This window comes from Chinchilla lanigera, unplaced genomic scaffold, assembly GCF_000276665.1.
Source record: "Chinchilla lanigera isolate Chin_1 unplaced genomic scaffold, ChiLan1.0 scaffold00074, whole genome shotgun sequence".
Taxonomy (NCBI): Eukaryota; Metazoa; Chordata; class Mammalia; order Rodentia; family Chinchillidae; genus Chinchilla; species Chinchilla lanigera.
Window position 1 is genome coordinate 3,370,454 of NW_004955475.1, and position 19,632 is coordinate 3,390,085.

Here is a 19,632-nt window from a genome sequence, read left to right on the forward strand (position 1 = left end):
CCCTAAACTAAATCCATAAATACATCCCTGGTGGCGTGAGGGTGCGTGCTAATTCTTCTCTTTGTCCTCATCCTGTTTGACTTGTAGCTCCTGGTTCTCCTCTTCCTCCTGTTTTGTCTCTTCTTTCTCTTCTTTCTTCCACTCCTATTATCCACTTTCTTTTTCTTTCATTGATTGGTGCTGGTGGGATTGGTGTTCTGTGGACACACCTCCTTTCTTGGTTTGCTAAGTATGGGAATATACCTTTGTATCATACTTTGTATCATGGTGGGGGCCTCTCCACTATTTTTTAAAATTCAGTAGAGTTGGAGGTCACCAGCACAGACCCTCTGGTATTCCAAAAGTTCATGCAAAGGTTATTTGTGAGTTAATGGTAGCCATGAGTGCACTGTTCCCCCAAAACCTCAAGGCCTTCCTTTTGAGTCTTCTCCTGTAGAAGCAGGAAAATTCCAATGTAGATCCACCTGACACTTTTTTCCCCAGTTCTGGGGGCTGAACTCAGGGTTGTGCACTGAGCCGTGTCTCTAGCTCATTTTGTATTCATACAGCATCTTGCCAAGTTTTCCAGGCTGGGTCATCGTGTGATCCTCCTCCTCCTTTTATGCAACCTTTGCCACAGCCTTCTCTTTGGTCTTTACTAAAGATTCTGTTTGTAGCTCGCTTATCTTTAAACTTTCTCTTCGAAATATCATCCATACAATGACTTGTGCTATTATGTTGCTGACTTCCACATTATCATTTCTAGTTATAACTGTTCTCCTAGCTATAAAGGATTCTCTCTTAATATTTCTTCACCTTTCCACTATGCTACTGCTATACCTGAAATTTTACTCTTTATTATTAGTATCTGAAAAAAAAACACAAAGTCATTTATTTCACAAACATTTAATGTGTGTAAAAGGCGGTGCTGTGTACTTGGAGGAAGATAGTGATGGTGGAGATGAGAGGTTGTTATGATAGGAGTGATTTAAGTGTAATACTCTTAATTATGGCTATTCTTCACAAAGAGGAAAGTATTAGGCTTTGGAAATCAAAATTCTAAGAATTTAATTAACTACTTAAAGACCATAGAGATTTACATAACACAGCTTATTGAAAACCAGTTCTTTTTTGATAGTAAGAACTGAACTTTCCATGTTAGGAAACACTGAGTGTAGTGCTGAAAAACTCTGGTTTAGTTTGTTCCAACAGCCAAAGGCTCCTAAGTAATAGGGATACTTGAATGACAATAGTGAAGGAAGCCTTTTCTTCTAAGTTACAAGTACTTTGTTCTACTTACTTACCACACCCCATAGAATATAACATATCAGCAATAGTCAGTTGAGTTATTATTTCCCATAGATCAAAGAAAAAAGTTGCCAAGTATGCAGTGAGATCAATGGTCAGGTTTCAGAAAGTTCCTAAATATTGAAATGTGAAAAAATTGGGTTAGCTTTCAATTATTAAAAAATTTAAAAATATGATCACAAAAAGTGATTTTGTATTCTATGATATGGTGAATTTATTTTTCACATTCAATTTCCCATGATCAGTGGTGCTATTTTGAACTCTAGGCAGCTAGCTACTCAACAGGTTTGCATATTGCTTTTTAAGTGATTGTAGCTACTGTCCTGGCTCTGTAATACGCAGCTGCAACTAGGTTGTAATGCTCTTAAATAATTTCTTTCGTTACCTTACTCTACCTGGCCCTCCCAAACATTTCTTGCAAAAATTATGTAATACTTGCGAAGAATTTAGTTGCAATTGGTGGGCGGGACGCTATGAAGAGCATTATATTAAATATACACATTCTTTTATTTTTAAGTCTCATCCTACTAGAAACGTTAAAATGGGACGGGGTATGAGGGGCGGTGGTGGGCGTGGGGTATGTGGAGGGTGGAGGCAGCGAGGGGATATACGTCTCAGGATACAGGAAATACGGTAAGAGACAAACCCGGAGGAAGCCTGCTCTGTGCCTGGAGGGGATCCGCCGCCATCTCAGGTCTTTCTGATTTGCCGGCGCCCAGTGGAGGAAACTGACTAGGTCCTGTAATACTTATGGAAGACCAACCCTGTGCCTCCGGGAGATCCACACTTCCACTTGGAAGCACGCGGGAAGCCAAGCCTCCAAAAAAGCGCTGCCTCCTTGCTCCGCGGTGGGATTATCCGGAAGGAACTCCAAACAGGGGTAGTGCTACTCTCCCCTCTGCACCTCCTCCTGCATCAGCCGGTCTGAAATCGCACCCTCCTCCTCCGGAAAAGTAGTGAAATACGTAGGGTTTCCTACCCTAAACCAGGTCAGATTCTTTCTTTCTCAAGTAGGACATCCAGGCTCGCTGCAACTTAATTATACATTTTTCCCAATCTCATCTTCTGCATTTCCCTGTTCTTTCCACAATTTCAAAATAGAAGAAAGAACATATGAAAACTAAACAGCTCTTTCACAGGACACGTTTGGATGAAATGATGGCTATTTAAGAGAACTAAGTATTTATTTAAATATTTCAGATGCTACAAATGTTATATTTTTAATAAATATAATTGAATATTTTTATTTACTTGAAAGTAATTCTGTGGGGCCAAGGTTGAGCATTCATGAGTTTATAAGTTACAACTGGGTGATGTATAGGTGGAGATTCATTATACTCCTCTCTAATTACATGTATATTTGAAATTGTTCCATTTAAAAATGCCTAGTTCAAGAACAATAAGAAGAATATATTGAAGGCCTACTGCCTAGGCCCAACACTGTGCAAACAGAGGGGATCATAAGATGAGCTTTCAGAAGTACCTCTGAGTAAGGCCAGAGATTTGAATAAGTTAAAATAAGTTACAACATGATAGTCACACTCAAGTGGCATAATGAGCCATTAAAAAGAAAGAGGAAACTTCGGGAGGGTTTTGAAGGGTGAGTGACATCTGCCAAATGGAGGAGGATGGAATGCTTTTTGGACCTAGGGTTTCCAGAACAAAAGCCCCACTGTAGACTTTTTATGGGAACAGTCTGCTATAATTGTGACTCTGTCAGAAGCACTAAGAGGTGAGGATAGAACGTCATAGGGCCTGGGATGTTACACAGTTTATACTATAAACCAGAAGCCAAAGAAGATTTTCACACAAATGATATTATTATTATTTTAAGAGTCAATTCTGACTATCAGAAAAACAGTTTCCTATTGAAATGAACTTTATAGAATACAAAAATTCAAACCAAATTTTACCCAAACTTTGTAGATCCTTACACTTCAAAAGAGAAAGCCATCCTTTCTTCATTCATAAAATAAACTTCTACGGAGCCTTTAAAATGGGGAAGTATCGTGCTGGGAGTTGGAGAGGAAGTACAACCAAAGCATGGTGGCTGGTACATACGAGGAATGAAACATACTTGCATAAATATGTTACTGAAGGCAGAGATAACACTGGCAACCATGGGCGTTCTGGATATCAGGTTTGGTGGTACAGCAAAGAAAAAGAAGAAACTCTATTTCACTTGAAAGTATTTCCTTGTCATTCCATAAAGCCTTACTTCCCTCATTTTTATTTCTAACGAGGTTAATGAAATGTATAGATACAGGGCTTAGTGAAAACAATATTCACCTATAAAATGAAGGTAGTTATGTGGGGAAAGAAGTGCAAGAGCTACGTAATTTCACCCTTAGTGATTCAAATCAGTGTAACTTGTAATAATAGCCATTTTTTTCCTGAAGATGTTTTTATGTGCCAGACACTGTTCTAAAGGGTTTTGTATGTTTCAGTTTATGTAATCACAAAATTCCGCTAAGGAGGTTCACATAGACTGAGGGAAGTTTACCTTGCTACATGTTATGTGGAACTAAGTGGTTAAGGTGGAATTTGAACTCACAACAATTGGTTCCAGGGTCTATGCTCCAAACTGCTGTGTCATACACCCCTTCTAATACTACACGAACAACTCTTGTAGGACTGTGTCATTGACATCGAACAGGAATGAAGCACAAGGAATTAAAGTGGTTAGGGATAAAATAAATCTGCAATAGCAGAAGAAATTATTTCACCTTATTTTACTATTTTTCAGTATTCAAGGGATTGCAGTATGATTCCATTTCCCTGGTGCAGCTGTAAAATAGTTCACCTAGTGAAGACAATAAGGACATTTTACACTGCTACCCTGCATTTTCTGATGTCCAGCACCTGGAAGATGTGATTTTTAAGGTAATCTCTTCATTAAAATTTTATTAAAAAGAGGAACAACAGTTGATTTTGACACATTTAAAATAGGTTGCAAAATACAAAATCAGAAAGCTAGCACCACTGATAAAATTGAAATCATTTTCTACATTGTAGAAAACCATATATAGCTAATAATATTAGCGTAATCTGCGAGGTGTTTTTTTAGGTCTACAGCTAATTTACCTTACAGTTTCCGATGCTGCTCTAAAATAAATTTTTTTAACCACATTTAAAAATTGCTGCCATTTAGTTGGAACATGATTGATACTTTTATATACTGATTTTATATGTTGCAGCCTTTCAAATTTTATTTATTCTTATAATTTATACATTCTTTTGGATTATTTGCTAATTGCATTGTGAATAATGGCAGTTTTTTCCTTTCCATTACTTTTCTTAAGCATATGTTATTGTGCTATCTAGGAGCTTCAGTACAAGGAGAAATAAAAGTAGTAGAGCCTTTCCTTGTGTTGGGCTTGAACTTTTCGAGTTTCATCTCTTGTTTAGGTAGATTTTCTCTTTCAGGTTAAGGAAGTTCCTTTGTGTTCCTGGTCTACTGAGATTTTTTTTTTTGATACCAGGAGTCGAACTCAGGACCTTGTGCTTTCCAGGCAGGCACTGTGCCACTGAGCTATATCCCCAGCCCATGTACTGAGATTTTATTGTAAATAAATGCAGGATTTTTTTTTCACAAAATACTTTCTATCTACCATAATCATAATTTTTCTCCATTGATATGACAGTGTGAGAAATTACAATAATCAATTTTTTAATGTATTTCCTGCTTTTGCTTTTGTCAGTCCTTTGAATACTTTATTTTCCATTTTAATAATTTTTGAGTTTCTTTTTATATTTCTCTTCTTTAGTTTCATTGTATTAACTTTTTTCTAACTTATTGAATTAGTTCTTTATTTTAGTTCATTAACTTTCTATCTTCTTTATTAAAATAAGGATTTAGGACTGAATTTTCTTTTACCATGTTAGAATAATTTCACATTTTTAAAAACTTTTATTAGTACTGTACATATTTGCAATACATGATGTTTACATTCATCTTCAGGAGTAGGTATATGTACTTCACATATCTTGATTCTTTTCATTCCCCTCCCCTCACCACCACGTTCCATCCCTCCATCTCTAAGTCCCCTTGCTTCATTTTTATGAGTATTTTTATTTTAGTTCATGTTTGCAGCATATAATGATTACATTCGTTGTTGGTAGTTGATACATGTACATGGTGTTTCTTAAATCTTTGTACATTCCCCTCTCCCTCCCCCAACCTTGGTCTTTTGGTCCCCTTCCCATATGGAAAGATATGTCTCTTTGTTTCCTTTTATCAACATTTTATTTTGCTCTTCATTTGTACTTTGGATTATTCAAATGTATTAACATACAGAATGAAACTTGTGTCTGATATATTTTACTTATATTTTTAAGATGTATCAATTTTCCTACTAATCTCTTGAATTTACCCTTCTGTATAGCCAAGTAATAGTCTATTATGTATAGATACCACATTTTCTTCATGCATTTGACTATAGATGCATATATAGGCTGCTTCTAGGGTTTAGCTATTATGAATTGTGCTACCATAAACATTGGTACCATGTATTGCTTTAATATGATGTCTTCAGCTCTTTTTGGAAGGTATTTAAAAGGGGAATAGCTGAGTCAAATGGCATTTGCACTTTTTTTGGAGAAATCTCCATACTGTTTTCTATAATGGTTGTACTAGTTTACACACCCACCGATAATATAGAAGGGTTCCTTTTTCACCACAGCCGTGCTAGCATTTGTTATTATTTGAATTCTTGACGATTGCCATTTTTTCTGGAGTAAGATGAAATTTTTCTGTTGTTTTAATTTATCTAACAGCCGGAGATGTTGTACATTTTTCATGTGTTCATGGATCAGTTGTACTTTTTTCTCTGAGAAGTATCTGTTCATTTCATTCGCCCATTTTTTGATTGGGTCTTTTATTTTGGGGGTATAATACTTTTGAGTTCTTTATGTATTCTAGATGTTAGTCTTTTGTCTGAGGATTAGCTGGCAAAAATTCTTTCCTATCCTGTTGGTTGTCTCTCTCATGTTTTATATGTAGTATTTTATTATCATTCAGTATTTATTACTTTCTAATTTTTCTTATGATTGCTTATTTGACTTATGAGTTACCTTTTTAAAAGTCCAAACCTATAAACCTCCTTTTAAAACTAACATTATGAAATTATTAGCCCAGATATAATTAAACTTTATCCTCTTTCTGCTTTAAAAACTTTAATCTTGCCAAAATTATATATTGACTGCTCATTCCAATAGAATTTGATGATATAAAACTAATCATTTCATTAAATACATAGAAAGTGAATGGCTATATTTATTGATGGTATTATTGCTGATTTATATGCTTATGTCTTTAAACTTTTTGTTTTGATTTAATTCTACAATTAACTGTGAGAATATTTAAAAGAATTCTCGTAGATACACTTTCCTCACATTTGCCAATTAACATTTTCACATATTTGCTTTATCATTCTCTTTTTTCCTTGATTCCCTCACCCATTTGACAATAATTTTTTGACAATAATTTACAGATATTATCTTTCAATATTTCATTGTGTGTTTTCTAGGAGTGATGACTTTCTTTTACATAACCTCAGTACATGTGTGAAAATCAAGACATTTACACTATTCTGATATTATTATCTATTTCATATAATTTCAACAGTTGTTTCATTGTCTGTTATAGCTATTTTCTTTCCTTGGTTGCAGTTACACTCTAGGATGATGCATTACATTCAGTTTTTTATATTTTTCCAGGCCTTACTCTGAAACATTGTTTCTACTTTGCTTTCGTGACATTGATAAGTATTTTTAAGACAATATGTTGTGAAGTGTTCCTCAATTTAAGTTTTTGGGCTGTTTCCTTATTATCATATTTTGCTGATGCATATCGGTAGGAGTATCACAGACGTAATGTTGAGTTATTTTCAGGGTATTGTATTGTTGGCACATGCTTGTTGGACCCATTAGGAACAGTGTTAACTTTGATTGCCTTGTTTAAACTGTGGGCACAGTCAGGCATGGTGGCACACGCCTGCAATCCCAGCACTTGGGAGGCTGAGGCAGGAGGATCATTGTGAGTTCGAGACCAGCCTGGGCTACAAAGTGAGCTCAAGTCTAGCCTGAACTGCATAGTGAAAACCTGCTCAAAAAAGACAAAATAAATAAATAAATAAATAAATGATGAAATTGTGGGCTTTATCTGGATTAATCCACTCTTAAGTTACCATTTTTGTTTATGTAGTTACTAATTTTACTGAGACTATTGGAAATGGTGTCAATGTCTTGCTCTTCATCAAACTATTTCCATTACTTTTTGCATCCATTAATAATTCTTGACTGAATTAGTTATTACTGTGATAAATACAAAATAGTAATTATCAAACTGCATCATTTTTATTACATACACTAGTTTATACTTTAAGGAAGAGCTTTTTAAAATTATTTATTTATTTGGACACATAACTTTTTACTTTATTCCACAAAAAGCCTGTTGCCATTATTACTTATTTTGATACTCAGCTTGGCTGAAATTTAGCCAGGGCTGCTAGTTCAAGATGTCTTTTCTGTCTTTTTGAAATGTGTCAGTCTTGACACATATTTTGATTTATTTTAACACTGACTTTTCCTTTTCCTTACTTTAATTCTCATCTTGTATTTTCTACCTCATTAATCATTTCTCTGTGGGACTGTAGGACTGGGTGATGGCATTTAAAAACTGGGACTTGGCCATATGGTTCCTTCTGAACATTTTGCTATTGTTTCCCATTTAATTTCATTGAGTACAGCCTGTTTTATATGATACTACTTATTTACTCTGTTGAAATTTTTGCCTTATGCCCTAGAGAACATGATAAAAAATAGTGTTTCATGTGTGTCCATAAAAATTTTATATGTTCTAATTATTATATTTAGAGTTTTATGAATACCCATTAAACACATAAATTGTGATGTTTGTCTCCTATATCCCTAATATTTTTGTTTGTTTGCCAAATCTATCAGTTACTGAGAGAAATAGATTTAAAATCTTCCACAGCGATTGTTGATTCGTCAAATTCTTGCACTTCTGTCAATTTCTGTTTTTAGAATTGAGGCTTTGTAATTGTGTGCATAGAAATGTAGAACAGATACTTTTTTATTTTTAGTGACTTTTTATCTTTTGGCATTTGAAATTCATTTTGTTTGCTATTAAAATAGTCATACAAGCTTTCTTTTGTCTGAATTGTATTTCGTTTTTAGTTACTTTTTTTCTTACTCTCTTTTTTTTTTTCTTTTTTTTTTTTTTTTTGGTTTTTTTCTCCGGTACCGGGAACCGAACTCATGACCTTGCGCTTGCCAGGCAGGCGCTTTTGCCGCTGAGCTAAATCCCCAGCCCCCTTACTCTCTCTTTTTATCTTACATTTTTCAGAAAATGTCAGTGTGTTGATTTGTCTCTGAATTTATAAGTAACGTTTATAACTAGTAGTAAGGATAAGCTTTGTGTACCTAAATGGTATTTTTTCATTAGCATTTTATTTTGTAAAATTTCAACCATATGGGAAGATGAAAATATATCTTTCATGTAGATTCATCAGTTGTTATATTTTGGCTCTTCACTTTCTGTAAAAACACAGACACACTTTTTTGACTGAACTATTTGGTCATGACACTTTAGACTTAAACACTTTTATCATGTATCACTTAAGAACAAGGGTATTAGTACAGTAAGAAAAATTTGACATTAATAACACTACCTAATATATTGTTCATACCAATTTTTCCCAGTTTTCCTAATAATATCTTTATACCTTTTGTTTGCTTGATGCAGTCAAGGGTCTTACATTTAGTCTGACTATCCTGACACATTACTCTTTTTAAATGTATAATAAATAGCATGCTCAGCTTTTAATTTTTCATGATATTGGCATTTCTGATGATTCCAAGAGCAGTCTAGTACATGTTCACAGTATAAACTTGTCTGAGTGGTTTGCTTCCGCATGATTAAGTGAAGCAGTTTTAGTGAGAACACTGCATAGGTGGTGCATTGCCCTTACTACTGAATCACATTAGGTGGCAGCAAATGCTGGTTTATCCCAAAGGTATTGGTGTTTTTTGATGATTTTATTGATGGCTAGGCAGGTACTTTTTAGTTCCACTTCAACACATAGTTCTGGTTTTTGAACATGGGTGGAGCTATAGTTTATAATTAGTGTCATATACCTTGTTTAGGTTACCTGCTTGCATAAGTGGAGGTTCATTAAATGGAGTTCATTAAAGGGAGTTCTGATATTCATTCTGCCATCATATTTTCCTACTTGAGAATATTTATTTAGCCTGGCTGGTTGTCTGTCTTTCTCACAAAAGTTATATTTTTTTATAAGCAGCTTTATATGCAGAGTCTCCTTAAGCACCTCTTTTATTTCTGTGATCTTGGCCACTTTTTCTCCTTGTCATTACATAAGGACATTATCCTGTTACTTTAGATTGATTGATTTTTAAGAGGCCAGGTGTGGTGATGCACACCTGGAATCTCTATACTCTGGGAGACTCAGTTAGAAGGACGCACAAGTTTGAGCCTAGCCTGATCAATTTAGGGAGACTTTGTCTCAAACTAATAAAAAAGAGGAATTAAAAAGTGAGAAAGTCACAAATATGATCAAGTTCTTTTCCTAGCAATCTTACTTCCTTACCTGCTGTCATATCATCTAATCATTTGTCTCCTTTTGAGAAGTACACCAGGTTATCTTGCGTGCATTCTGGATAAGTTTTCTATTGCTACCATAATGAGTTTATGACAAATTTAGGGGCTCAATACATTCATTATCTTATATATAGCTATAGGTCAGAAGTCTGGTGTAAGTCTCATCTCAGACTAAAATCAAGGCATTGGCCAGCTGCACTCCTTCTGGAGAATATAGAGAAGAATCTGTCCTATTCATTCAGTTGTTGGAAGAATTCACTTTCTTTCAACTGAAGGTCTGGTATTGCTGTTTCCTTTATGTTAGCTGAGGACAGTCTTCAGCCTTTCAGGGTCACTGTTATTCCTTGGATTGTGGTATATTTTCACCATGTTCGAAATCAACAATGACTGGTGTAATCTGTTGTAGAATTTCTCCATTTTCTTGCTTAAAATAATCTCTGTTAGACCTAGCCAAGCAGAGATTTTCTTTTTTTTATTATATGTGTAATTAGGCTGTACCTCATATAATCCTGAAAAATCTCCTGTATGTCAAATTTCCTAGCCTAATCATATCAGTAAAATTCTTTTTCCGTATATAGCAAAATATTCATAAATTCTTGGAACTATGGTGTTTATATTTTTTAGGTAACCATTTTCCTACTTTCCACGGATCCCATTATTAGCAGCTAGCCCCTACCAACACTCAGTGTATAAGCCATCCATTTTTCAATGAGCAAATTATTAGGGAACATCTACTAAATTTCAGATGTGAAGGCTATAAAAATAAGATACCTAATTCACTGAATAAGTTCATAAACTTATTTGTTAAGTTCTATAAATAGAGATTGGTGCAATGCTCTAAGAGCACAAGAGGCCATTTCCACTAAATTGTAGTGCTGAGGATGGCTTCTTGTGTGGATAAGTGTCTCACATGAGTCTTAAAAAGGCATATAAGTATTAAGTTAGGAAGACTATTGTGTTCACATCTACACTTTATATAGATGGTATTAGTAGCCATGTGGAAGACAGTATAGAGATAGGGGTAATAAGACATTTAAGATGTTGTATGAAAACCCTAACAAGAAGTGATAAAAGCCTGAGCTTAGCGCTAATAATGGTAGCTTAGGCTCTTGAGGGATATTTTTTATCTACACTATAACATCATCAAAAGATGGAAAGCAACATATGCTGGCAAGCATGTGAGGAAAAAGGGAACACTTCTACACTGTTAGTGAGAATGAATTAATAAAGCCACTATGGAAATCATTATGGAGATTTCTCATAAAACTAAAAATGGAAATTCCATTTGACGCAGGTACCCTTACCCTAAGTATCTTTCCAAAAGACTTAACACTGAACTGTAGTGATACATGTATACCCATATTTATAGGAGTGCAATTCACAACAGTTAAACTTGGAAACAGCCTATTGCCCATTGACAGATGAATGGACAAAAACGTGTGATACCCACAGATATATATATATATATATATATATATATATATATATCAGCCATAAAGGATGGAATCAACTGTTATTTGTAGGAAAACTGATGGATTTTGAGATCATAATCTTAAGTGAGTTAAATCAGACATTGAAGGTTAAATATCTCATAATTTTACTTGTATGAGATGTCCATAATATAAATTAATGAAAGAGTAAAATAAAGAATAGATGGTTGGAAATGGAGAAAGACATTTTGTAGCTGGTGAAGAGGAAAGGGGAGAGGGAAGGGATCAAAAATGATCATGATATTGTACGTGTGTGTATCAATTCCCCCAAAAGAGTGTAATTACGTATTAAAAATATACCAGAAATTAATTTTAAAAAGTAATCCAGATCTTGAATTAGCATTAATTTCATCTACAAATAATCAACTATTAATATACAATGACATTTTGCTGAATGTATCTATGATGTAAACCAAGATAAGATTTTTGTTTTGTTTAGAATCTTACCAAGAATGTCCCTCAAGGGGAGTCCCAGGTACTAAGGAAGCTGAGAGTCTGTCCCAGAAATAAAACTAAAAAGGTGTGAGGCTATTGCTCAAGGGTACAGTGTTTGACGAACATGCATGTAGCACTGGATTCAGTCTCCATTGTGAAAGAAAGGAAAGAAGGAGAGAGGGAGGAAGGGAAGAAGGAAGGGAGAAAGGGATGAGGGGAAGGGAGGGAAAGGAAGGAAGAAAGAAACCCATTCGAAAAAAATTATATTTTCTACCCAAATATTTCCCTTAAATATTTGAGCTACCAGTGATAGTGTAGCTGCATCAATCAGAATGTGAAGCTAACACATTCCCAGGCACCCTCTGTATATTTTCCTGGTTATTTTATTATCTTGTCTTGTTGTCATGCTTCAACATCAACATATTGAAATGCATTTTATTTCAGTATAAGTTACTTTCTTTATGGTTCTCATTTTATAAATACAAACAAAAATTATTTGAGTTTTATTTTAATACAGTCAAGTAGGCATTAAAATGTTTAAGGAAGTGAGCTACATAGGGTAGAAAAGCACTGACCCACTAGGAAGAAGTTAAGAATGAGCTAAAGTACAGGTAAACTTTATGGATAAATGTAAAGATTAGTAAAAATGCTTTACACATCATCCCTTGTGACAGACCTAACCATAACTCTGATTCTCAAATCCGGTGAGTAGATTGCAGCACTATCTCCTGATTAATGCCCCATGGATCAGCTTTGGGAGTTTATGGAGAGATTTTGTGGCCTTATTTTCTCATGTTTTTATTTTTCGGCTTCTTTGTTGAGAGTTAGGGTCCTTGCTAGATGATGCAAAAAGTAACCTAAGATTACTTTTTAATTGGGACTAGTGAAAAAAAGAGAAAAGAACATGAATAGCATATAAAACCTGTTTCACAGACTATAGCAGACTTTCTTGCTAGTGCAATCACTTTCTTGTCTGTTCTGTAGGGATGTGCTCTTCATGTGGTAAACTGTAGGCCTTTGCCCCTTACCCAAGATCCAAATACCTCTGTTAATTGGGGTAGGGGAAGATGTTGTGTCACTGGCCCAGCAACTAGTTTTGCAGAAGTGAACCACAGTAATCTTGATGACCCGAAAACAATATTTTGTTGTTATGGTTTGTATGTAAAATCCCCCCAAAACTTCATGTGCTCTTAGGCTGAGCTTTGGGGAGTTGATTGGAGTATGGGTGTGTGATAATCATCAATGGATCAGTTCATTGTTGAGTTTAGAGCTGATTTGCTGTTAGGAGGTGGGATGTGGTCAGAAGAGATAAGTAACTGGAGTGGTGTCCTGGAAGGGTTTATCTCTTCCCTGTTCCTTCTTCATTCTATGAGCTGCTTCTCCTCTGCCATACCTATCTGCCATTCCTCTCTACTTTGGAGACACATAGCTGTGGACTGAAACCTCAACAAACTGTGAGACATAATAAACATTTCCTCCTTTAAATTGTGGGTGTTAGAATTGTGTCTCAGTGATGCGAAAGTAACTAAAACAATTGGTATATAGTGAAAACCAAATAATAGTAACAATTATGTTACCAAAGAAATCAACAAAAATAGAGTCATAACATACTGGATACAGACATACCATAAGAACCAATAAAAGATGCAATTGTAACAGCCTTAATAGAAAAGGAATCTAGAATAATAATATGTACACAAAGACAAACTAAATATTGATGTATAGTAAATACCTACTAAATGCAACAACTATACTAACATTAATAATAGGAAAGAATTGAACAATAATGCCATAGAATCAGTGATATATCTGAACCATTAATAAAGTTTAACAGGTAGCACTAATAAAAGTGAAGAAAGTAGGGAAGGGAAAACTGAAGTGAAATTTGAAAAATAAAAACAAAAGAATATTAAAGGAGGAGAAAAAGATGACAGATGCAATTAAAGAGTAAAATAAAATTAATAGGATGAGATAAATGTAACAGAAAAGAAGAAATAAAAAGAAGAGAAAAGAAAGAGCAAAAGAAAAGATAAAACAAAAAAAACCACACCAAACCTCAAAAAGGCCAATAAAGAAAAAAAGAAAAATGAGTCCAAAATATTCCTTCTGGGGTTTTAATGAGTTGTTTATTTCCAGGACCTGAAGTACTGAAATTTACAGCATATGTGTGAGGGGTGAGGTAGCTACCACTGAGTCCTGTTTTGTTCTCACCCTCATTTCTTGCGTGTGAATATGGAGTGCTGTCCTGTCTTCCCTGTAGCCCTTGGGCTATATTCAATCCCAATGTCTGTGTCCCTCTGTGAACACCAGGTCACTGGTTTCTCTGCCTAGCTTTCTAGCTTGTGGGTTTGTGAGGTACCTCCCCTAGTCCAGAGGGCCCTCTTTTTGTGTATCCCAGCCTGAGGCAACCCTCAAAGCTGAGGCAGAGATCTGATCACTTTGGCAGATGGCGAAAGCAAATGGACCAATGACCTCTGTGCTGGATGTAGGTGGTGTAGCAGGGGTTAGAGGGAGTCAAGCAGCCCACTGGACTCAATGCCAACATTTTTTACCACATAGGATGAAACCAGTGTGTCATTTGTGGCCTGAGCACATCTCTGCTTCAACCTTTCAGGAGCTCTCTGTGTGGTCTGAGCCTGCACCGTGAGTGTCTCTTGTGGCTGTCTCCCATGCGTTCACTGAGGTAGGGTAACCTAGAAACCTTGGAGTGTGATTCTGTCCCTTCAGCAATTAACCCTTTCCCCAAAATGGCTGTTGATGTGTCCCTTTCACGTATGTTGAGCACTGTAATATTTTCTTTTCTCCAAAGAGGTCCCTTTCCCCAGGAGCCAAGGTGAGCATTGAAGACTATTTTCCCTGTGCTGCCTCCCCTCCTTTTTTTGGATTTCTAGTTTTCCTGTTGTCTCTTTCTTGATTCCTGGAGCTTTTCTTCCTTTTCTGTTTGTTAAGTTGCTGTTTTCCAGGTTTTGCAACTCCAGGTCCTGGAGAGAATACAGTATGCTGCTAGACTTTATGCTGCCATCTTCTTGTCTAAGTCTTGGGCATCACCTAACAGGATAACTGGCTTTTTCTTCATAATGAAGGGACTTGGCTATGGGACAGGCACAGGAGTGGGTTGGAAGTAGAGAATTTTGTGTAGTTTGGAATAAAGAAGGACCCCTACTTTAAGTAGAGACAGATAGAGTTTTCTGCAGAGAGGCCATGGACCTTTGAAGTGGTTGGTGAGTTGCCATAGACTTAGTGAACACCGGGCCAGGCTGCTGAGAAGTAGAAGTGGATGAGTTACTTGGTGACTTCACAAAGGAACACTGGTACCAGATACCCTGGGTTCGCATTGGGCTTGCCTTTCCTACCTGCTTGGTAGGGCAGCCCAAGCTGGTATGGCTCCACCTGAATCCCTAGGCATTGTCAGGAAGCACAGAGCTGTAATTACCAAGTAAGTCAGCATTATGAATATCACCTTGCACTGGAGAGGGAGCAAGGCTATAATTTGAATGCTCCCAGTAGAATCAAAGTGAGCACAGTCACATGCTTTGCTTTTTCCTTCTTACAAGAACAGAAGCCCAGAAAAATGGAAGGGCCAAAGGAAAGTAAAAGGGAGGAGAGCTACCACCAAACATTATTTCTGCAGTCTCCAGCTGCTTTTCTGAATTGGCCTTATGGCCCTGTGTTTTGGTAGGTGTCTGGTGACCGGTTTCTTTACTTTAATTTTCTTTTCTGGTGGCTTGAGATATTTTTTCTCCCTTTTTAAATGAAAAGAGTGGGGGTCCTGTCACCTTTTTATCTGTCAACATTGTGTGACTTTGTCCAATCTCAACTAACCACAAGGAAAACTCCAAAATTATTTAGGGAAAAAGTTGGAAAACAATAAATGCAGTGATTCTTCCCTGCAAGTGGTGGGATCAACTTTTTCAGTATCCATCCTGGAAGTCTGAAAGAATTTAGAGGACAATTTAGTTCACCTTCAAGTGTTCTGTTGCCTACAGGCCAACCCAAACAATAGTGTGTTTAGTGTAGGGTGTGCTCACTTCTCACCCTTTTTAACATTTTGTCTGTGGGATCTCCTGTTCTCATGCTCACAAATGCCCATTTATACTGAGGGAAGTGCATCTGTATATCCACACACCCACACTCGCTCACAAGATTCTTATAGTCGAGGCTCAGTGGGCCTGATACTGCACTTACTTTCCTCTTAATCCCGCCAACAACCCTCCCATTTCCATTATCCGCCTTTGAATTACCATATTCTGGTAGGTGGTATGGTTAAACAGTAACAGTTCTTCCACAGTTGGCCTTTGTCTGCACAAGGGTCAAACCTTAGCCACCAAGAGTGGCAACTTCTTCATTGGCTGGTCGCTTTGTAATGTCACAAACAAGATTCTCATCTGGGACCCCCCTTTCAACCTGGGACACAACATATTCCACTTCACATTCCTGCTTTTCTCACTACAGTGACTTCTTTATTTTTTACCTATTCCTATCTGTTCTTTTACATCCCACTACTTCTTTTCTTCCCATTCTTGCTTTGTGTTTGAGAGTTTTGAGGGTGATGCAGGATTATCAGTATGGAGAATGAACTTATGTTTGTGGGAAATATAATGATCCCTGAGAACGCGGTCAAGTCAAGGGCAATCTTCAGACTTGTAGTCTTGAACTTCATCCATGTCATTCTCTTCCTCTACAACTCACATTCCTGCCCATTTACTCTTCACTCTGAATCCCAGTTACCATCCATTCTTGCCCTCAGAATTCTTGTGTGTGTGTGTGTGTGTGTGTGTGTGTGTGTGTGTGTGTGTGTGTGTGAGTCCTTGTGGGAGTGGCACACTCTTTTTCACTGCAGTGAGCTAATAACATTGAAGGGTCATGGTTCAGACATTAACTTTACTTCCTGCACTTCCTATCGGTCTTCAGTTGGTTTAGGACCATTGATAACCATCAGGAGGAGTCCCAACCAAATGAGGCTTCTCAGTGTTATGACCTTTCTCAGAGAAGAAAACAACACCCTTTTCTCCCTGTTGGACCCTCTCATGTCCTCTGTAGGCTACCAATTACTGAAGGACCCCTAAGCTAAATCCATAAGTACATCTGGGCATGATTATGACAATTTTTCTCTTAGTCTTCCTCCTCCAGTTTATGCTGGAAATCAGCTCTTCTTCCCCCTCTTTTATCTCCTTTTATTTTTCTTTCCAGTCTTTTCATTTCACTTTTCTCATATTTTTGTTGATTAGTGTATGTTTTCCCTTCATAAGAATTACATTCATTATGGGGAATAGTACATGTATGGCACATTACATCTCTTATTTTTTTTAACCCCCTACCCTACCCTCACTCCTTCTCCCTGCACCCTGGATATAGATTTGTAGTACCTAATGACCAAAGTCCTCTTAGGGAACTGGTGGATGTGCATAGTATTTTACAATTCATTCCTCTTTTCCATAAATCTTTCTCCCCTTCTCCCATCTTGGTATTCTTATATGCCAAAAGTCCATCTTGCTGCTTGCTATTGTCCATTTTTTATTTTTCAATTTATTTACATATTGAGATCTTCATATAAGAAAAAATATGTATATTCAACCATGTGTGTCTGATTTATGACCTCAAGGTTCATTCATTTTCCTCCACATGACTGAAATGTATCCTTCATTGTGGCAGAATAATACTCCATTGTGTAAATACCACATTTTCTTAATACATTCATCTCTTGATGGACATTTAAGCTGCTTCTGAAATCTAGCTATTACGAATTGTGCTATAGTATGAGTATGTGTATATCACTGTGGTATAATGTATTTAATTCTTTTGGGAAGATACCTAAAAGGGGAATAGATGGGTCAAATGAAATTTTTGCTTTTAGTTTTTGAAGAATCTCCATACTGGTTTCATTAGTGGTTTCAGTAATGGTTTACACTCCCACCAAGAATGAAGAAGGGTTCCTTTTTCCCCAACAGCCTCTCCAGCATTTGTTATTTGATTTCTTGAATATAGCCATTCTTTCTGGAATGAGATAGAATCTCAGTATTGCTTTCATGCATTTCTTGAGTGGCCAGTGATGTTGAACATTTTTAAATGTGTTATTGGCCATTTGTACTTCTTTATCTAAGGAATATCTATTCATTTCAAATGCCTATTTTTGACTGTATCTTTAAATTTCAAAGGTCTAAATTTTTTGAGTTGTTTATGCGTTCTAGATATTAGTCCTTGGTCTGTTGAAAAGCTGGAAAATTTTTGTCTTATTCTGTATGTTGTCTCTTCACTCTGTTTGTGATTTTCTTTGCTGTACAGAAGCTTTTTAATTTAATGGGATGCCATTTGTTGATTCTTAGTATTATTTCTTCTGCAGCTGGAGTTGTGTTCAGAAAGTTGTCACCTTTGTTGTCAAGAGTTTTACCTATTTTGCCATCCTGCAGATTGTTTGTGCTTTAATATTTAGCTCTTTAATTCATCTTCATTTTAGTTTAGTGCATGGTGTGAGATATAGGTCTGGTTCAGTCTTCAGCATGTTGAATACCAGTTTTTGCAGCACTATTTGTTAAAGAGGCAATCTTTCTCCAGCAAAAAATATTTGGCACTTTATCAAAGTTAATGTAGCTGACTGTTCCTGGAGTTGTCTCTGTGTCCTCTATTTTGTCTTTTGATTGATAAGTCTCATTTTTAAATCAATAACATGCTATTTTTTTTAAATCACAGTAGCTTTGTAGGATAACTTGAAGTCCATAAGTGTGGTATCTCTTGCCTTAAGCTTGTTGCTCAGAATTGTTTTTGCTATTTTAGGTCTCTTCTGGTTCCATATGAATTTTAGGATTGTTTTTTCTGGTTTTGTGAGGAATGCTGTTGGTATTTTGATTGCAACTGTGTTTAATCTGTATAGCAGTTTTAGAAGTATGGCCATTTTGACTATATTGTTTCTGCTTTTGCAGGAACAGGGGATATCCTTCCATTTACAGATATCCTCTTTGATCTTTGTTTGTAGAGTACTGTAGTTTACATTATACAATTCTTTCACTTCCTTGCTTAGGTCAGCTCCTTTATATTTCATTCTACTTGATGCTACTGTAAAAGGTATTATTTACCAAATTTTTGTTTCGGTGAGTTTATTATTGGTGTACGAACACCATTGATTTTTGCATGTGTGTGTTGATTTTGTATCTTGCTATTCTACTGAGTTTGGTTATTTCTAGGAGTCTTCTGGGGAGTTTTTTGGATCATGTCATCTGCAAATAATAATAATATAAATTCTTTTCCTTCCCACACCTCTTTTATTTGTTTCTCTTCTCTGAATGATCTGGTTAATGTTTTGAGTATTGCATTAAACAGCAATAGTGGACAATCGTGCTTGTTCCTGATTTTAGAAGGAATGCTTCAGTGTCTTTCCTTTTAATGTGATATCAATTGCTGGCCTGTCATAGATGACTTTTATCAGATTGACCTTCTGTACCTATTCTACTCCAGGCTTCTAGAATGAATGGATATCATTTTTTTTCAAATGCTTTCTCTTTGTTTATTGAGATGTTTCTGTGATTTTTGTCTTTGCTTCTGTTTATGCAGTGTATTACATTTATTGAGTTGTATTTATTGACCCATCCTGGCATCCTAAGGATAAAGTATACTTATTCATATTTAATAATTTTTGATGATTTTTTGCATTTTATTTGCCAGTATCTTACTGAGAATTTTTCTATCTATGTCTATTAAAGAGATGGCCTGTAGGCAACTTTTTGGAGTTGGATCTTTTTCAATCAGGCCACTGGTTGCTTCCAGAAATTATTTTTTTTTTTTTCT

The 19,632-nt window shown here is 36.0% G+C and overlaps 1 long non-coding RNA gene across 1 annotated transcript in view; it reads left to right on the forward strand.

The window, feature by feature from the left end:
• The first annotated feature begins 1,939 nt into the window (after positions 1-1,939).
• The window catches only part of LOC106146273, a 34,105-nt gene continuing 16,412 nt past the window's right edge, over positions 1,940-19,632 (forward strand). The window contains exons 1-2 of the long non-coding RNA XR_001230767.1: positions 1,940-2,276; positions 4,034-4,170. This is a non-coding gene — a long non-coding RNA (uncharacterized LOC106146273). The remainder of the gene's footprint in view (positions 2,277-4,033; positions 4,171-19,632) is intronic.